General features: G+C 44.4%; 1 protein-coding gene across 1 annotated transcript in view; it reads right to left on the bottom strand.

The window, feature by feature from the left end:
* Positions 1-14746, bottom strand: part of CHMP3 (charged multivesicular body protein 3) — a 547243-nt gene that overhangs the window by 83023 nt on the left and 449474 nt on the right. The gene's annotated exons all lie outside the window — the stretch shown is intronic.

Genomic DNA, 14746 nt, shown 5'->3' with positions numbered 1-14746 from the left:
TGTTTAATCAATTTTTTGGAAATGATCCCCTTATGTCATTTCTTACTCATTATATAAATTTGTATAACATTATTGTGGAGCTTTTCTCTCCGGGCCTCTACTGAAAATGGACAAATATCCAGTTAGACTAGCCCGGCCAACAAATGTAAAATAAAAATAAAAATAATAGTGTAGGAAGCTTAGGGTATTATGCTTAGAGGCATGCAAGCAGTTTTTCAGCAGATAAGTGGGAGTAATGTTGAACTGATTTGGTGCGTTATAATTGGATTTTGTTTTGCAGGCCTGTATTTTGATGCTACAAGCAAGGGTAGGAATTAAGGTTGTACTTGTAAGGTATCAAGTGAAAATTAGAACACCAGAAGGGCTTTGTAAGTACTTAACCAAGGATTTACACTGACTGAATTAAAGCATAGTTAAAAAAAGAGAAATAACTAGGGCACATGCCCCCTTGGAAGGCCTGGGATCATACATGTGACACAGGAAGTCTTGTACAAGTTTTAAAAAACAAATTATACACGGGGGGGTGATATGGTTGAGGCTTAGTTGCTAGCAGCTGAGGCCTACAGTTAGTCACATGGCAGGGCCTGTAAGCTGAGGCCTGCAGTTAGCCACATGGCAGGTCCTGTGAGCGGAGGCCTGCAGTTAGCCACAGGGCAGGGCCTAGGAACTGAGGCATGCAATTAGCCACATGGCAGGGCCTGGGAACTGAGGCCTGCAGTTAGCCACATCGCAAGGACTGGAAACTGAGGCCTGCAGGTAGCCACTTGGGGCCTGGCCTGTGAGATGAGGCCTATAGGTAGCCACATGGCAGGGCCTGGGAGCGGAGGCTGGAAAGTAGCCACAAGGCAGAGCCTTTGGAGAGGATCAAAATAGTTGAGGGCACTCAAGGGCAGTTTGCCTTAAATTATTTTATTTACATGGAACAATTGCATCAGAGAAAAGGCTAGTTATGTTATTGTTGATGTTTAAAGACATTTTGGTTTAAGAGCACGTAGGCAGATTGTTTAAGTTACTATTTGATGTAATGGCTTTAGTTTGTGTAATCTTGTAATTCATATCAGTTATATTTTTGAAATGCCTGGATATTAGGTTACAAACAGGCTAGAGGGTAAAAATATGTACTTAAAGGTATCAGACAATTTAAATGACAGAATAGGTTTAAATTAATACTTCAAATAGGGTTTACTATGGGATTAAGGCTCACTTAAGGCATAAAACAAAGGCACACATGCCTAAGTGTGGCATGGGGTTTAGGGATGAGATGCAAAAGGTTTTAGCAATAGCTGAAATTGTTTTTCTTAGCAATCTAGCAAACAATGGTGATGGCCTGCAATTAGATGGCTGGGGTCAGTGAAGAATCACATGGCAAGGCTAGGGAGTTGGGGCCTGCTTGTATGCTTAATACAACATAAATCATGTTTGGTTCACTAACTTGTTGTGCTTGATACAAATAAATCATGTCTGGTCAATTTCTTAGCAAATGAAATTAATAATAAAAATAATAATACTACATAATTCAGCTGAGTGGGTCATTAAAGTTAATCTAGGTCTTATGGAATTTACAGCCATTTGCAGGTTGTAAATGAATACATTGGGTAATTGTGGATAGAAAGGTTTGGCAAAAAGTGGAAACTTTTGTTCAGGACCGCAAAGCCAGTGCTTATGTTTGATAAGCCTTTGGACTTATTTGTTGTTTATTTTACCTGTTAACACATTACTAAACCTTGGTGGAGTAAAGAGCAGTTGGTTGGCTGGGATTCTATAGCTAAGCAGCAGAATATTGTAACCATTTCAATTTTGGTGGTGTTACTTTCTTTAAGTAGAAAAAGAAGGGCAGAAAGGTGGGGGGAGGTAATGGGTCAGTGCACAGAATTTCTTCAGGAAAGGCTGAAATATTTCATATCAGGTCAAAGCTTTGATTTTTTGGTAATATTTAGTTGAGTTTTTAGTTATCACTGCAAAGTGGCTTGGTGAAAGAGAAAACATATCTAAAGCATTTTCCTTATTTAAGAAAGCAGGATTATTTGTAAATGGGCAAAAGCTTCATTTTAGCTGCTAATTCAAGCTAAGATCTTAACCGATGGCTGTAAAGTTTGCAAGAGAAGAAAAACTAGCTTGTATTTGCTGCAAGCAGAAGGTTTTCTCATCCTCCACATCCTGCAGTGTAATTAGGTTTTATAGGGGTAGGTTTGGTAGAGACAGAACAGATCAGATAACACTATGCACTTACAAAGGGAAAGAGGGGCAAGTTTTATGGCATTCCACTTACAGTTCTTGGGAGGAATACTTTAAAGCTTTAGTAAAACCTTAGTAATTTTGGGGTACTATAAAGGCCCTTGAGTTGCAAAACTTCCTTACAGTCACTTTGTTAGCTCACATATTTTTGTAAGTTGATAGCTGTGCAAATTCACGGTCTTGCCATTAGATATCCACATCAGTTGGGTGGCAAGAATTCAGCAATACAAACAAAAAAGCTTAGTCCGGTAGAAAGAGGCAAAGGATAATTTTGAATATCCCAGAATTACTTAGAAATCTGGAGGCATGTGAAGATGTTAATAATTATAAAAGTAAAATAAATAAATAAAATAAAGTTAATAAAATAAGAAGTTATGTACCTACCATAACGTTCGATGTTTGTAGTCCATCTCGCCGTTCATTCTTACCCTTGGGATCGGAGCCGAACCTCTGCTCCGACTCGGCCATACTCTAGCTCAAAAACTTCTGGCTGGCTCATGGCTAGGAGGTATCCCATCATGCATCACTAAATAACCCAGATCTTGTTTGCTGCAAGGAGAAACATACAGAGACAAAGAACAAACCAAGTCGAAAGGACTAATATAACCAAAAAAGCAGTAGACACTCTCCCCCAGGTCCTCAAGCAGGGGACAGGAGGGTGGGATCGTAAGAATGAAGGGCAAGATGGACTACAAACATCGAACGTTATGGTAGGTACATAACTTCTTTATGTTCTGAAGTCCTATCTCGCCTTCATTCTTACCCTTGGGACAGCGTCCGTAGCACCTTCATCCTGGGTGCCTCATTGGAAAATGCTCCTGAGTACTGTGGAGCCAAAGGAAGACCTGTTCTTGGAAGCCATATCCAATTTGTAGTGAGTAATGAATGTATGAGGTGAAGCCCATGTTGCTGCAGCACAAATGTTGTCTATTGTAATTTTAGCCTGAAAAGCTACCAAGGTAGACACAGACCTGGTAGAATGAGCTTTCACCTTGAAGGGAAGATCTTTGCCACTGGATGAATAGACAAAGGAAATGCAGCTGGAAATCCAGTGAGATAATGTGATTTTAGAAACTGGAAGGCCCTTCCCTTGTATCTGAAAAGGAAACAAACAATTGATCTGACCTTCTGAAATCTTTACCTCTGTCCAGATAAAAACACAATTGTCTATGTACATCCAGTTGGTGAAATTTATACTCTGTCTTGCTAGAAAAATTAGGGAAGAAAACAGGCAATTCAATGGACTGATTAATATTGGCTTGAGAAGAAACCTTAGGAATAAAGGAAGGGTTTGTCCATAAGGAAACCCTATCTTTGTGAAACACCAAATAAGGGGACTTAATGGAAAGGGCTTGCAGTTCAGAGACCCTTCTTGCAGAAGTGATAGCCACTAAAAATATAGTTTTCCAAGATAATAACTTAAGGTCACATGTTGCTGAAGGTTCGAAAGGGCTTGACGTAAGTCTATGGAGAACAAAGTTCAAATCCCATGGGGCCACCGGATCCATGACTGGGGGGTCTTAACAAGGTGGTCCCTTTAAGGAAAGCTCTACACAGTCTATGAGCCATAAGGTTAGGTTCATTAGCCAAATGAAAGGTGGAAATAGCTGCCAGTTGGAGCTTTAATAGTGGCAGCTGCTGAACCTTAGTGGAACAACTGAGAAAGGAAGTCTAAAACGTCAGAAATGGGAGCTGTGTAAAGATTGAGGTTTCTCTCATGGGCCCAAAAGGAGAATCTTTTCCATTTACTGGTATAAATCCTTCTAGTAGAAGGTTTGTGAGAGGATGTCAGAATGTGTACAACCTCAGGAGAAAAGTCATGAAGCCTGACTAGGGATGAAATTGGAGCAGCCAAGCTGTCAAACTGAGGGTGTGGAGACAGGGATGGAACACCTCTGACATGTGCGTCAGCAAATCTGGCACTGGATTCAGAGTCCACGGTTTGTCCATTAGATGAGGTCTGAGAAAGGGGAACCCAAATCTGTTGAGGCCAGTAAGGAGCAATTAGGATCAATTTGCTTCCCAAGGATATTGCTTTCTGAATTACCTTCGATATGAGGGGGAATGGAGGGAAAGCATAGAGAAGTCCCGAGGGCCAATCATGAATGAGTGCATCTCTGGGTGTTTCCCCTTCCGGGGGAATCAGGGTGAAGTAGCTGCTGCATTTGGTATTGACAGGGGTGGCAAATAGATCGCAGCAAGGCTGACCCCATTTGCAAAAAATTTGTTCCGCAATGTATGTGTTCAGAGACCACTCGTGAGGCATCAAAATAGTCCTGCTGAGCCTGTCGGCTATCAAGTTGGATTTCCCCAAGATGGGCATTGCAACCAGCGCTGGGAAGACACTGCCCACTCCCACACTCGCAGGGCTTCTCTGCAGAGGAGTTAAGATTTGGTCCAGCCTTGTTTGTTTATGTACCACACCACCGACGCATTGTCCGAGTGGATCGCAACTGTCCCTAGAGGGAGAAAGCTGTGAAGTGCTTGCAATGCCAGAAGCACTGCTCTCATCTCCAAGATGTTGATATGCAAATAAGCCTTGTGTTCCTGCCACATGCCTTGGACTGTTCTCCCTAGATAATGCCCCCTCAACCCTATCTGGGAGCCATCTGTGGTCATGGTGGCAACCGGGGGGGGGGGGGGACAAATGGTCTGCCTGAGTTTAGATTGCTGGTCTTGGTCCACCAGCGAAGATCCTGTTTGCACAATTCTGTTATCAGGATGGGGTGAGAAAGAGGTAGATACTGCAGTGACCAATGGGCAAAAAGTAACCACTGCAGGACCCTCATGTGCAGTCTGGCTAATGGAACTAATGTGATTGTTGAAGCCATTGTCCCTAACAACTTGAGCACAATCTTTGCTTTCGCTTTCCTTAGAGGAAGTAAGCTCAAAACTTGTTCCCTGAGGTTCTGAATTCTTTCTACGGGAAGCTAAGCCCTCATTGAGATGGTGTTTATTTCGGTGCCAATAAAATTCACATGCTGAGAGGGCGATAATGCAGACTTTTGCCAATTTACTGTAATCCCTAACTGCAGGCAAGTTGAAATAGTAGCGTCCCTAGCCTGTAACACTAGATGCCTGGTTGTGGCAGTCAGGAGCCAGTCGTCTAGGTACGGAAACACTTGGAATCCCTGACGTTTCAGGTGAGCTGTAACCACTGCCATGCATTTGGTGAACACCCTGGGGGCTGTGGTGAGACCAAAGGGCAGGGCGCAAAACTGATAATGACTGGCTCCCAGCCGGAAGCGTAAGTGACTCCTTGACGCCTTGTCCATTTTGATATGGTAGTATGCATCTTGGAGGTCTATGGAGCACATCCAAATGTCTTTCCCTAACAATGGGAGTATCGACTGTAAGGTGACCATTCAGAACTTGGACATCTGTACAGATTTGTTCAATTTACTGAGATCCAAGATTTGGCACAAAAATAATCTGGAGTAAGTCCCTAATCCTACTTGGTCTGCAGGGACGGGTTGGAAGACTCTCTTTACGAGCAACTTTTGGATTTCTAGAGTTGCTGAATCCCTGTGATTGGGTGGTACATATGGGATTCGGCTAGTCCGAGGGGGTGGAGAAGAGTAGGGAATAAGGTAACAGCTGGTAATTACCTTTAATACCCATTTGTCTTGAGTGATATCGTGCCAGGCCTCTGGGTATAAAGAAATACAACCCCCGACTGGCTCCAGAGATGCACAGTGAGGCCTCCTTTCAGGAGTGCTGACAGGGACGACCACAAAAGGAATCACAGTCTCCCTGGTTCTGCGGGCCTACTCTGTCTCTATGGTGGTGTCTACCGTTATTTCTTCATCCTCTGCCTCTGGAGAAGGAATCACCTTGTGCGTCCTGAAAAAACCTCTGCGACTTTTGAACCACATTTTGCTGCCCTTCAATCCTCTGGGATAAGGTCTAGAAGGAAAGTACAGTTGTGTACACTTACCATAAATGTAGATGTTCAACTGTATTCACTGTTGCAGTCATTACATTTGGGTTACCTGCCTGCAGGTAGCCCTCAGCCGGCCTAAATATCAAAGTCTTGGATTCCTGCATCAGATGCTGTCTCATCTTCCATGACGTCAGGTCGTCCGGGGTATAAAACATGCAGCCAATGCCATTACATCAGTTTCTCTTGCCCCAGATGTCATGTGCCCCCATAATGGAAGGCAATTTATATGTTAGATTACACCTCCAACAAAAACAAATACACCAGAAAGCTGAAATGCACTAAACAAGAAAAAAGTATAGCCAAGAGAAGACAGGGGGCTGGAGGAAGGGTAACCAGGACTACAACAGTGAATACACTCGAACATCTACATTTATGGTAAGTGTACACAACTGTACTATGTTCTTCGTGTTTCACTGTTGCAGTCATTACATTTGGGTTGATTCCCAAAGCTAAGGAAGGGAGGAGGAAGTTAGAGAGCATTAGGGCCAGCTATTAAGCCATGCAAAACTGCAGTGGCAAAACCAGCTCTGGATTTAGAAAAAATAAGCATGTGGTAATGCTTGGTGAAGGTATGTACAGAGCTCTAGGTAGCAGCTTCTAGGATGTCCCTGGTAGGGACACCTCTGAGAAAGGCTGTAGAGGTAGATGCAGCTCTGGTGGAATGTGATCTTATCCCCCTGTTGGGTAGGTTTTCCATGGTGCTTATAGCAGAAATGAATGTAATGGGCTATCCACTTAGAAATGGTTTGCTTTGAAATGGCTTTCCCCTCTGCTCCTGCAGCAAAGCCAGCTAGCAGTTGTTCAGATTTCCTGAGTGGTTTAGTCCTGTCCAAATAAAATCTAAGTTGTCTGTGCACATCCAAAGAGTGCAGTATTCGTTCTCCTTTGTTTTGTGGATTTGTAGGCAAAAGAATGGACTGATTAAGGGCCACACTAGACACCACCTTGGGCATAAAGGAAGGATTGGTCCTGAGGGACATCTTGTCAGCATGGAAGATGAAGGGCTCCACTGCCATGAGGGCCTGTAATTCAGACACTCTTCTTGCTGAAGTGATGGCTAGAAGGAAGGCTGTTTTCCAAGAAAGGAATTTCAACTCTGCAGTTGCAGCTGGCTCAAAAGGAGGTAGAGTGAGCTTTTCCAATACAAAGTTAAGGCCCCAGGCTGGAGTAGGGGCTCTCATGGGAGGTCTTAAATTTTTGGCCCCTCTGAGGAATTGCTTTAGCAGGGGGTGAGAAAAGAGGGGTGGTTCAGTATTATAATGTGCTGAAATGGCAGAGGCATGAATTTTAATTGACGAGAAGGAAAGGCCCTTGTGGAGCATCTCTGTTAAGTACTGTAGAATATGCGGTAAGCTGGGCACCGTTGTGCCCATCCCCAGAGACTGGCTCCAGGAACAGTATCTTTTCCACTTTTCAGCATAGGATTTTCTCGTACTAGGCCTCCTTGCCTCAAGAATGACATCTAGCACCTGCTTACTGAGGGATGCTATTGGAGAGCTCACGGAATTAGCCAGACTGCAAGGTTCATAGTTTGAGGCTGAAGGTGCAGAATCTGGCCCTCCTGCTGGGACAGCAGGGAAGGGGTCTGAGGCAGGTGCCATGGTTCCAGCAGTGACATACTGTGCAAGAGGGGGTACCTGTGCTGGTGTGGCCAGTCTGATACAATCAGGTTTGTCCTGTTTGTTCTTTAACAGAACCTTCGAGAGGAGAGGTAAAGAAGGAAAGGCATAAACTGAGAGGCTTTCCCAGGTGAAGGACAGCGCATTCACTTTCCAAGCGTGACTGTGGGAAGTCCTTATGCAGAATTTGTCCAATTGGTAGTTCTGAGGGGAGGCAAACAGGTCTATCTTTGGATTCCCCCATTTGTTTCTCAAAAGGTTGAATATCTTTGGTTCCAGTTTCCACTCGTGTGGGTCCATGAAATTTCTGCTTAGGTCGTCTGCCAGTGAATTTAGCTTGACTGGCAGGAAATGAGCTTGTCGGTGAACTTGGTAGCTCAAGGCTGTGTTCCACAGAGCTATGGCTAGTCTGCAGAGAGGGTACGAGTGGGTTCCCCCCTGCTTGTTGATGTACCACATAACAGTGGTGTTTGTCTGTCTTTACCAATAATTGTCCTGGAAGAATGTGGTCCTTGAAGGCTGTCTGGGAATTCTGTACAGCTAACGTTTCTTTTTGATTGATATGCAGGTGCATCTGACTCTGGTTCCATTTGCCCTGAATGCATTGCCCTGCCAAGTGACCCCCCCATGCATAGTCTGATGTGTCTATTGTTAGAATGAATGGGAGCAGGCCTCTACCCACCAAAGGAACTCTGTCTTTATACAAGGAATGACAGGAATCAATGATTCCAGGTCCTGAGAATGTTGACAACATAGGCTTTTTAGAGACCATTGTAGTTTCCTCATATTCAGTCTTACATATGGAATTAGTAGGATGCAAAAGGCCATGAACCCCAGGGCTTGCAGGATTTTCCTTGCAGATAGCTGGGTCTTTGTGGCCAGTAGTTTGAAACAGGCTGTCAAATAAACTTGCTTCTCTGGCGTGAGGTAAGCTATCTGGGAAGTTGTGTTCAATTTCAAGGAATACAATTTGTTGGCAGGGTACTAGATGAGATTTCTTTTGTTTATCGTGTACCCCAGTGAGGTTAGAAGTTTCTTTACAAATGCCAGATGTTTTAATAGCATACCCTGGCTTTCTGCCTGAATTAGACAATCGTCCAGGTATGGATATATCTGAATATTTCTTTGCCTGCAAAATGCAATGACTGGAGCTAGACACTTTGTGAATACCCTGGGCGCAGTAGATAAGCCAAAGGGAAGTGCAGAGAACTGATAATGCATGGAGCCTGCTCTGAAGCGTAGGTATTTCCTGCAAGATTCCCTTATTGGAATGTGTAGGTAAGCTTCCTTTAAGTCAAAGGTTGCCAACCAGGAGTCTTTGCCTAGCATAGGAAGCAGCTTTTGGAAGTGTTAGCATTCTGAATTTTGGGATTACCAAAAAGGTGTTTAGATTAGAGAGGTCCAGGATAGGACGCCAGGAGCCGTCTTTTCTGGGTACCATGAAAAGTCTTGAGTAAAAACCTTGTCCCCTTTCTTCTGCTGGGACAGGTTGAACAGCCCTGATACTTAGAAGAGAGAGAATCTGCTGTTGAGCCTCAGCCCACTGATTTGGGGGGTAGGTCTGGCCAACCGTTTGGGGTTGGTAAGGTGCGGAAGTGGAATCTGTATCCTTGGAAAACTATATTTAAAACCCATTTGTCATGGGTAATGAGTTCCCAGTTTTTTGCATGCAGGGCGATACTTCCCCCTAAGGGAGTAGGCAGTTGAGCAGGGCTTGGAAGGTTTAAGGTTAAGTCATTGTGACATTTTTCCACAGGGGGGTGTCTTACTACTTCCAGCTTTGGAAGTGGGAGCCCACCACTGCTTTGGCCTGTGAGTACCTTGAGACTGTAGCCTAGGTGGTCTGCTTTTCCTGGGATTGGACTGAATGCCTGGGAGAGACAGGAAAGGACCAATTCTTAGAAGGCCAATGCCTACTAAATATGGGAGGTTGTACTTGCAGGAAATCTTTAACTGTTTGCATAGATTTAACTTTTTCCTCCATTTTTTTAAAGACTTCTTCTGCTTTGTTGCCAAACAGGCGGTCTTGATTTAAGGGAGCATCCAGTAATTTAGTTTTAACATGATCTGGCAAATTTTGCTTCTTAAGCCAAGCATGCCGTCTAAGTACAGACCCAGTGACAGCAGCCCTGCAAGATGCTTCTAAAGAGTTAAAACCACATTGCAAAGTATGTTTACCAACTTATTCAGCAGAATGCATTAAATCCTGTAATTCTTTATTTTCAGCCCAGTCAGGAATCAACATCATTTTCTGCTTAAGTAGTCCCATAATATGCTGCTGATACATATGAAACTAGCAGTTTAAGGCCCTAATGGCCAAAGTAGCAGAAGTGTACACCTTCTTACCCCATCTGTCCAAGGCCCTGGAATCTCTATCAGAAGGGGTAGGGTTTTTGGCAGTAGTAGCCTTAATGCCTTTAGGTCCTTGGGAAATGGTTTCTGGGTCTGCAGTAGGATTCTTGAAGAGGAACTTGCGAGTCAGGTACTCTAATACCTGTCAGGTTTCCTGGGAGCTGGAGGTAAAGTGTCTGGAGCAAAGCTAGATTCCAAGAAGGCATCATCTACTATGTCCAGGACAGGAGGGATAGCTAAAGGCCTGTGTTGAGGGAGAAGTAAGAATTCCCTAAGCCTCTTTTTGGAGTCAGAGTAATCCTGGCTTTCCCAGCGGAAATGCTCCCTAAGTGTGTACAAGGTTTCACCAAAAGATAAATCTGGAGGGGAAGCAGAGGGAATGGAATTCTCTGCATCAGATTCCTCATAGGCAGATAAGGGCAAATCCAGGTAATTAGGAGAAACAGAAATTTCAGAATCCTGATCAGAAGAATCCGAAGGAAAATCAGTTCTAGGTCTCTTAGAGTGTGAAGACTGGCTTCCCCTAATTACAGTAATAAGGTCTTCAGCCATTCTTATAATTTGTTTTTTAGGCATATGGGCCTGATCATGCGGTTTGGACATTGGATTTCTAGGCATGGGTCGAGTTCTAGGCCTTAAAGAAGAAGACAGCGTTGGTTTGAAATGCAAGTCAGTAGGCCTGAATACACCCTCAGAAGCCGGTGCCTGCACAGCAGCTCCGGACCCATCCAAGGTAGAGACATTCGCAGGTTCCATAGTCTAAGAAGCATCTCGTGGCATAACGGACTCCGAAAGGGTCTCAGTAGAGGCCTGCGAATCAGAAGTAGCTGGTATCAGTGGCTGCAAAAACACTTCACTGAGTACCACCGACTAGCTTAACAGAAGCATCGTCGGCAGCTTTGGACCTATGCTGTCTGTCCTTATCTTTACGTTTTTTCGTAATGTCTGTAGTCAGATGGCTTACTGAAGCTATTTCTGGATAGTTAAATCGAGTACCAAAATAATCTGCTGCAAAAATAAACAGATGACAAATAGTACGGGGGTTGAATAAAGCACAAAGCCACAGCGAGGGACGTTGTGGTCTGGGCCTAAGCAAGGAATGCAGTACGAATTAAAATCTTTATGCAGTATTTGCTTTCCACAGGTAATAAAATTGTTAACTTTTACTGACATTGGTTAAGAGCAAGAAAAAGGATCCCCAACGAGATATTAGCTTTTCTGAAGACTTCGATTCTGAAACTCTAAAACAAAAATTTCAGGAGTTGGCCGACCGGCACTTGCGAACTGCTTCTGCTTCGGGCACCGCGCAGCAAGAAAGACTGATGTAATGGCATCGCTGCATGTTTTATACCCCTAACGACCTGATGTCATGGAAGAAGAGACAGCATCCGATGCAGGAATCCAGGACTTTGATATTCAGGCCAGCTGAGGGCTACCTGCAGGCAGATAACCCAAATGTAATGACTGCAACAGTGAAACACGAAGAACATCGGAAAAACGGACTTCAACTGCAGACAGAGTTTTTCCTTCCTGCTCGCACCTGGTGAGTGTGTCCTTTACCTTGGTTCCAAACAATGAGGATCCGTCAAAAGGGGCGCTGGTAAAGGTAGACTTAAAGGCCTCTGCAAAGTTACACAAACGCATCCAGGAGTGTATCTCCTAAGAGAGACTCCTGAACTCGCTGCCCTACTAGCTCAGTCGGCTGTGTAAGATATCAGCCTCATGGGGGAGTTCACAATAGAATTTAGGGTAGACATCTGTGCGTTAACCTTTTGAGATACCACATCAGATATGTTATCCTGCAGAGTATCTCCCAGCTCTTTTAGGAGATCTTTCTGGAGCCTTGTGAATGAGACAGGTGGTTCAGCAATCTAAGTGTAAAAGCTGCTGAAGAAAAGACACGCTTCCCATACCTATCCATCGTTTGAGACTCCTTGTTCGGTGGATGGACAGTGGAAGAAGTTTCAGCAACTTCCTTTTTGCTGGCTGCTGCAACCACCATGGCATCTACTGGAATGCCCTTAGTAAGAAAGTCCTTGTCCTGGGGTGCTGACAAAAATTAATTTGGTCTTCTAGGAACCGGTTCCACAGAATCAGGAGATTCCCACACCTTTCGACTCACTAGATCCAGTAGCTCGTCAAAAGGTTGAGACACCCAAGAGGTGGAGGGTTGGGACCCGAAAGCCTTCAGGTACACTGACTCCAAGGGGATGTTTCAGGATCTCAAGAATATCTGCGAATGAGATATCATCAGAGGACGACTTGGGGGACCCTTCTGACTCCTCGAGGTCAGTGTCTGATGTAATAGACTTATCAGGGGAGTCAACATGTTTCCCCTTACAAGTATTCTTCCTAGGTGGCTCCTCAGAAAGGTATTCTGGGGAGACCTCGGAAGACTGGGGACCACTCATGGAGGTTTTCTGAGGCTGCGAGTCTCCACTGTGTTGGGAGAAAGAGGGAACCGAGACTGAAGTCGGTGCTTTAGGGGGAAGAGTGTCGGTATCTCTGGTTGAAACTAAGACCTGGACAGCACACTCCTCATCACCTCAAAGGCCGATCCTCCCGGCTCCGAGGATACCCTCCGCTCTGGCAATTCAGAGGTGGTCCTCGGCACCAAGGAGATGGGTTCCGAGGCAGATGTGGGGTCCAAGCTCACCTGCGCCGAAGCACCGAGAAGTAGGCTCGAAACCAAAGAAGTTCGATTTGAAGCGTCGCCCTAAGGCCCGACCGGAGAACTGAGGACCCTAGACCCCACGGACGGCACCAAAAGGGTCGGAGCGGATATTGGAACTGAGAGATCAACTGAGGTAGCTGGAACCGACCTTTCCACAACCCGAGGCACTGACAGCTCTGGCTCCGAAGGCTCAGAGAAGCTCAGAGGAGGAACATCGACAGGGTGTGAGGGCAAATTAGGCTCTGGAGCCGACTGGGATGGAGCTGAAAGTAAATTTGCCAGCGCCGAAGTCTGAAGCAGTGTACGCACCACTCTCTCGATGTCCTTATCAGAAAGGCTCCTAGAGGACCTGGAAGATAGAGTGGGGGACCTAGATCGCTGAAATACATGCGACCTAAGAGTCGGGGAAACCAGTCGAAGTTCAGCTGACCAGCTCCAAGATGCAGTCTCAGTTATCGGCTCCGAAGCTCCTGGAGCCGAAACTGATGGATCCACAATGGAAACCGTTGTCAGCACCGAGACCAGTGGAGCCGAAGAGGATGTAGTCACTTTGGTAATTTTGTCTGGCAGCTCTGATGATGCAGAATGAGTGGGAGACCGCCTTTTTGTAGCTTTTGGTTTGTCTTTCTTGGAAGAGGAAGTAGATTTAGAGCTGGAGGATGAAGATATCAATTCTTCCTCAAAGGAATGTCTCAATAGTCCTTTCAAAATAATTTTGTTCTTCCTCTCCTGAAGAACACGGGGACTAAATGCATGACAAATCAGGCAAAACTCTTGGAGGTGAATAGCCCCAAACAATACACACACAGATTGTGCCCATCCGTTAAGGACAATTTCTGGGCACATTTAGTACAGCTTTTGAAGCCAGAAGGCTTGTGATCCTTAGTATCTTTGGACATAGTGTAATAACCACTAAGAACAAAGCAGAACAACTATATTCAAACAGACAGAACAGCACCGTACAGACAAATAGGCAAATAGAGGACTAGGTCCTCTAACTTAAACAGGCCTAGCCCTAGGAGGAGAAAAAGAGATAAACCGAGGACTAGGTCCTCTAATTTAAATGGGCCTAGTCCACAGAGAGACACAAAACAGAACAGAGGACTAGGTCTTCTAACTTAAACGGGTCTAGCCCAAGGGGAAAGGAAAAAGGTAACAGAAAACAAGCAGCACAAAAGAAGCGATGCAGGAATACAATAGGCCAACGGAAGAATGGCCAATCAACGTACAAACAGTATACACAGTAAACGATGCAGCAAAAAGTCTAAAACAGACACGGACTGCAAAAAACACACTAAACTACCATACAAGTTGTTTATAGCCAACAATAAACCAGTCAAAAATATTGAAAATTTTCACTTAGCCACGGCCAAGAAGAATCACGTCTGAGCAGCAAAAGAGATCTGGGTTATTTAGGGATGCATGATGGGATACCTCCTAGCCATGAGCCAACCAGAAGTTTTTGAGTTAGAGTATGGCCGCGTCGGGGCAGAGGTTCGGCTCTGATCCCAAGGGCAAGAATGAAGACGAAATAGGACTACAGAACACATAATATTAATAATGCTCCAATCTGTTTAATAATAAAATACTCCAAAATAATATTAATTGGTTTAAGAATTTTGGGCAAAACAAAATAAATTTGTAAGCATTAACGAAATTCACTTAGAAAGTTGTCAGAGGACCACAGATGCTGGGACGGTGTGCATGTTCTGAGTATGAAAAAAAAAAAAAAAAAAAGTCACATGAGAATTCACTTTTGGTTGTTGGCTGTGGTAGTTTACATGGTGTCATTATGCAGTGTCGTCATGCAGGCTATATGGTTTAGCTTGTTGTGCAGCAAATTGCTACTCAGTAACAGTGTGTTAAGACAGTCAGCATTTTTGAATCATTTTGCATTATTCTGCAGATATCTATTTCGAGATA

Source organism: Protopterus annectens, chromosome 2.part2, assembly GCF_019279795.1.
Source record: "Protopterus annectens isolate FY-2018-M chromosome 2.part2, PAN1.0, whole genome shotgun sequence".
NCBI classification, from domain to species: domain Eukaryota; kingdom Metazoa; phylum Chordata; order Ceratodontiformes; family Protopteridae; genus Protopterus; species Protopterus annectens.
This window is presented reverse-complemented; position numbering and strand designations above follow the sequence as displayed.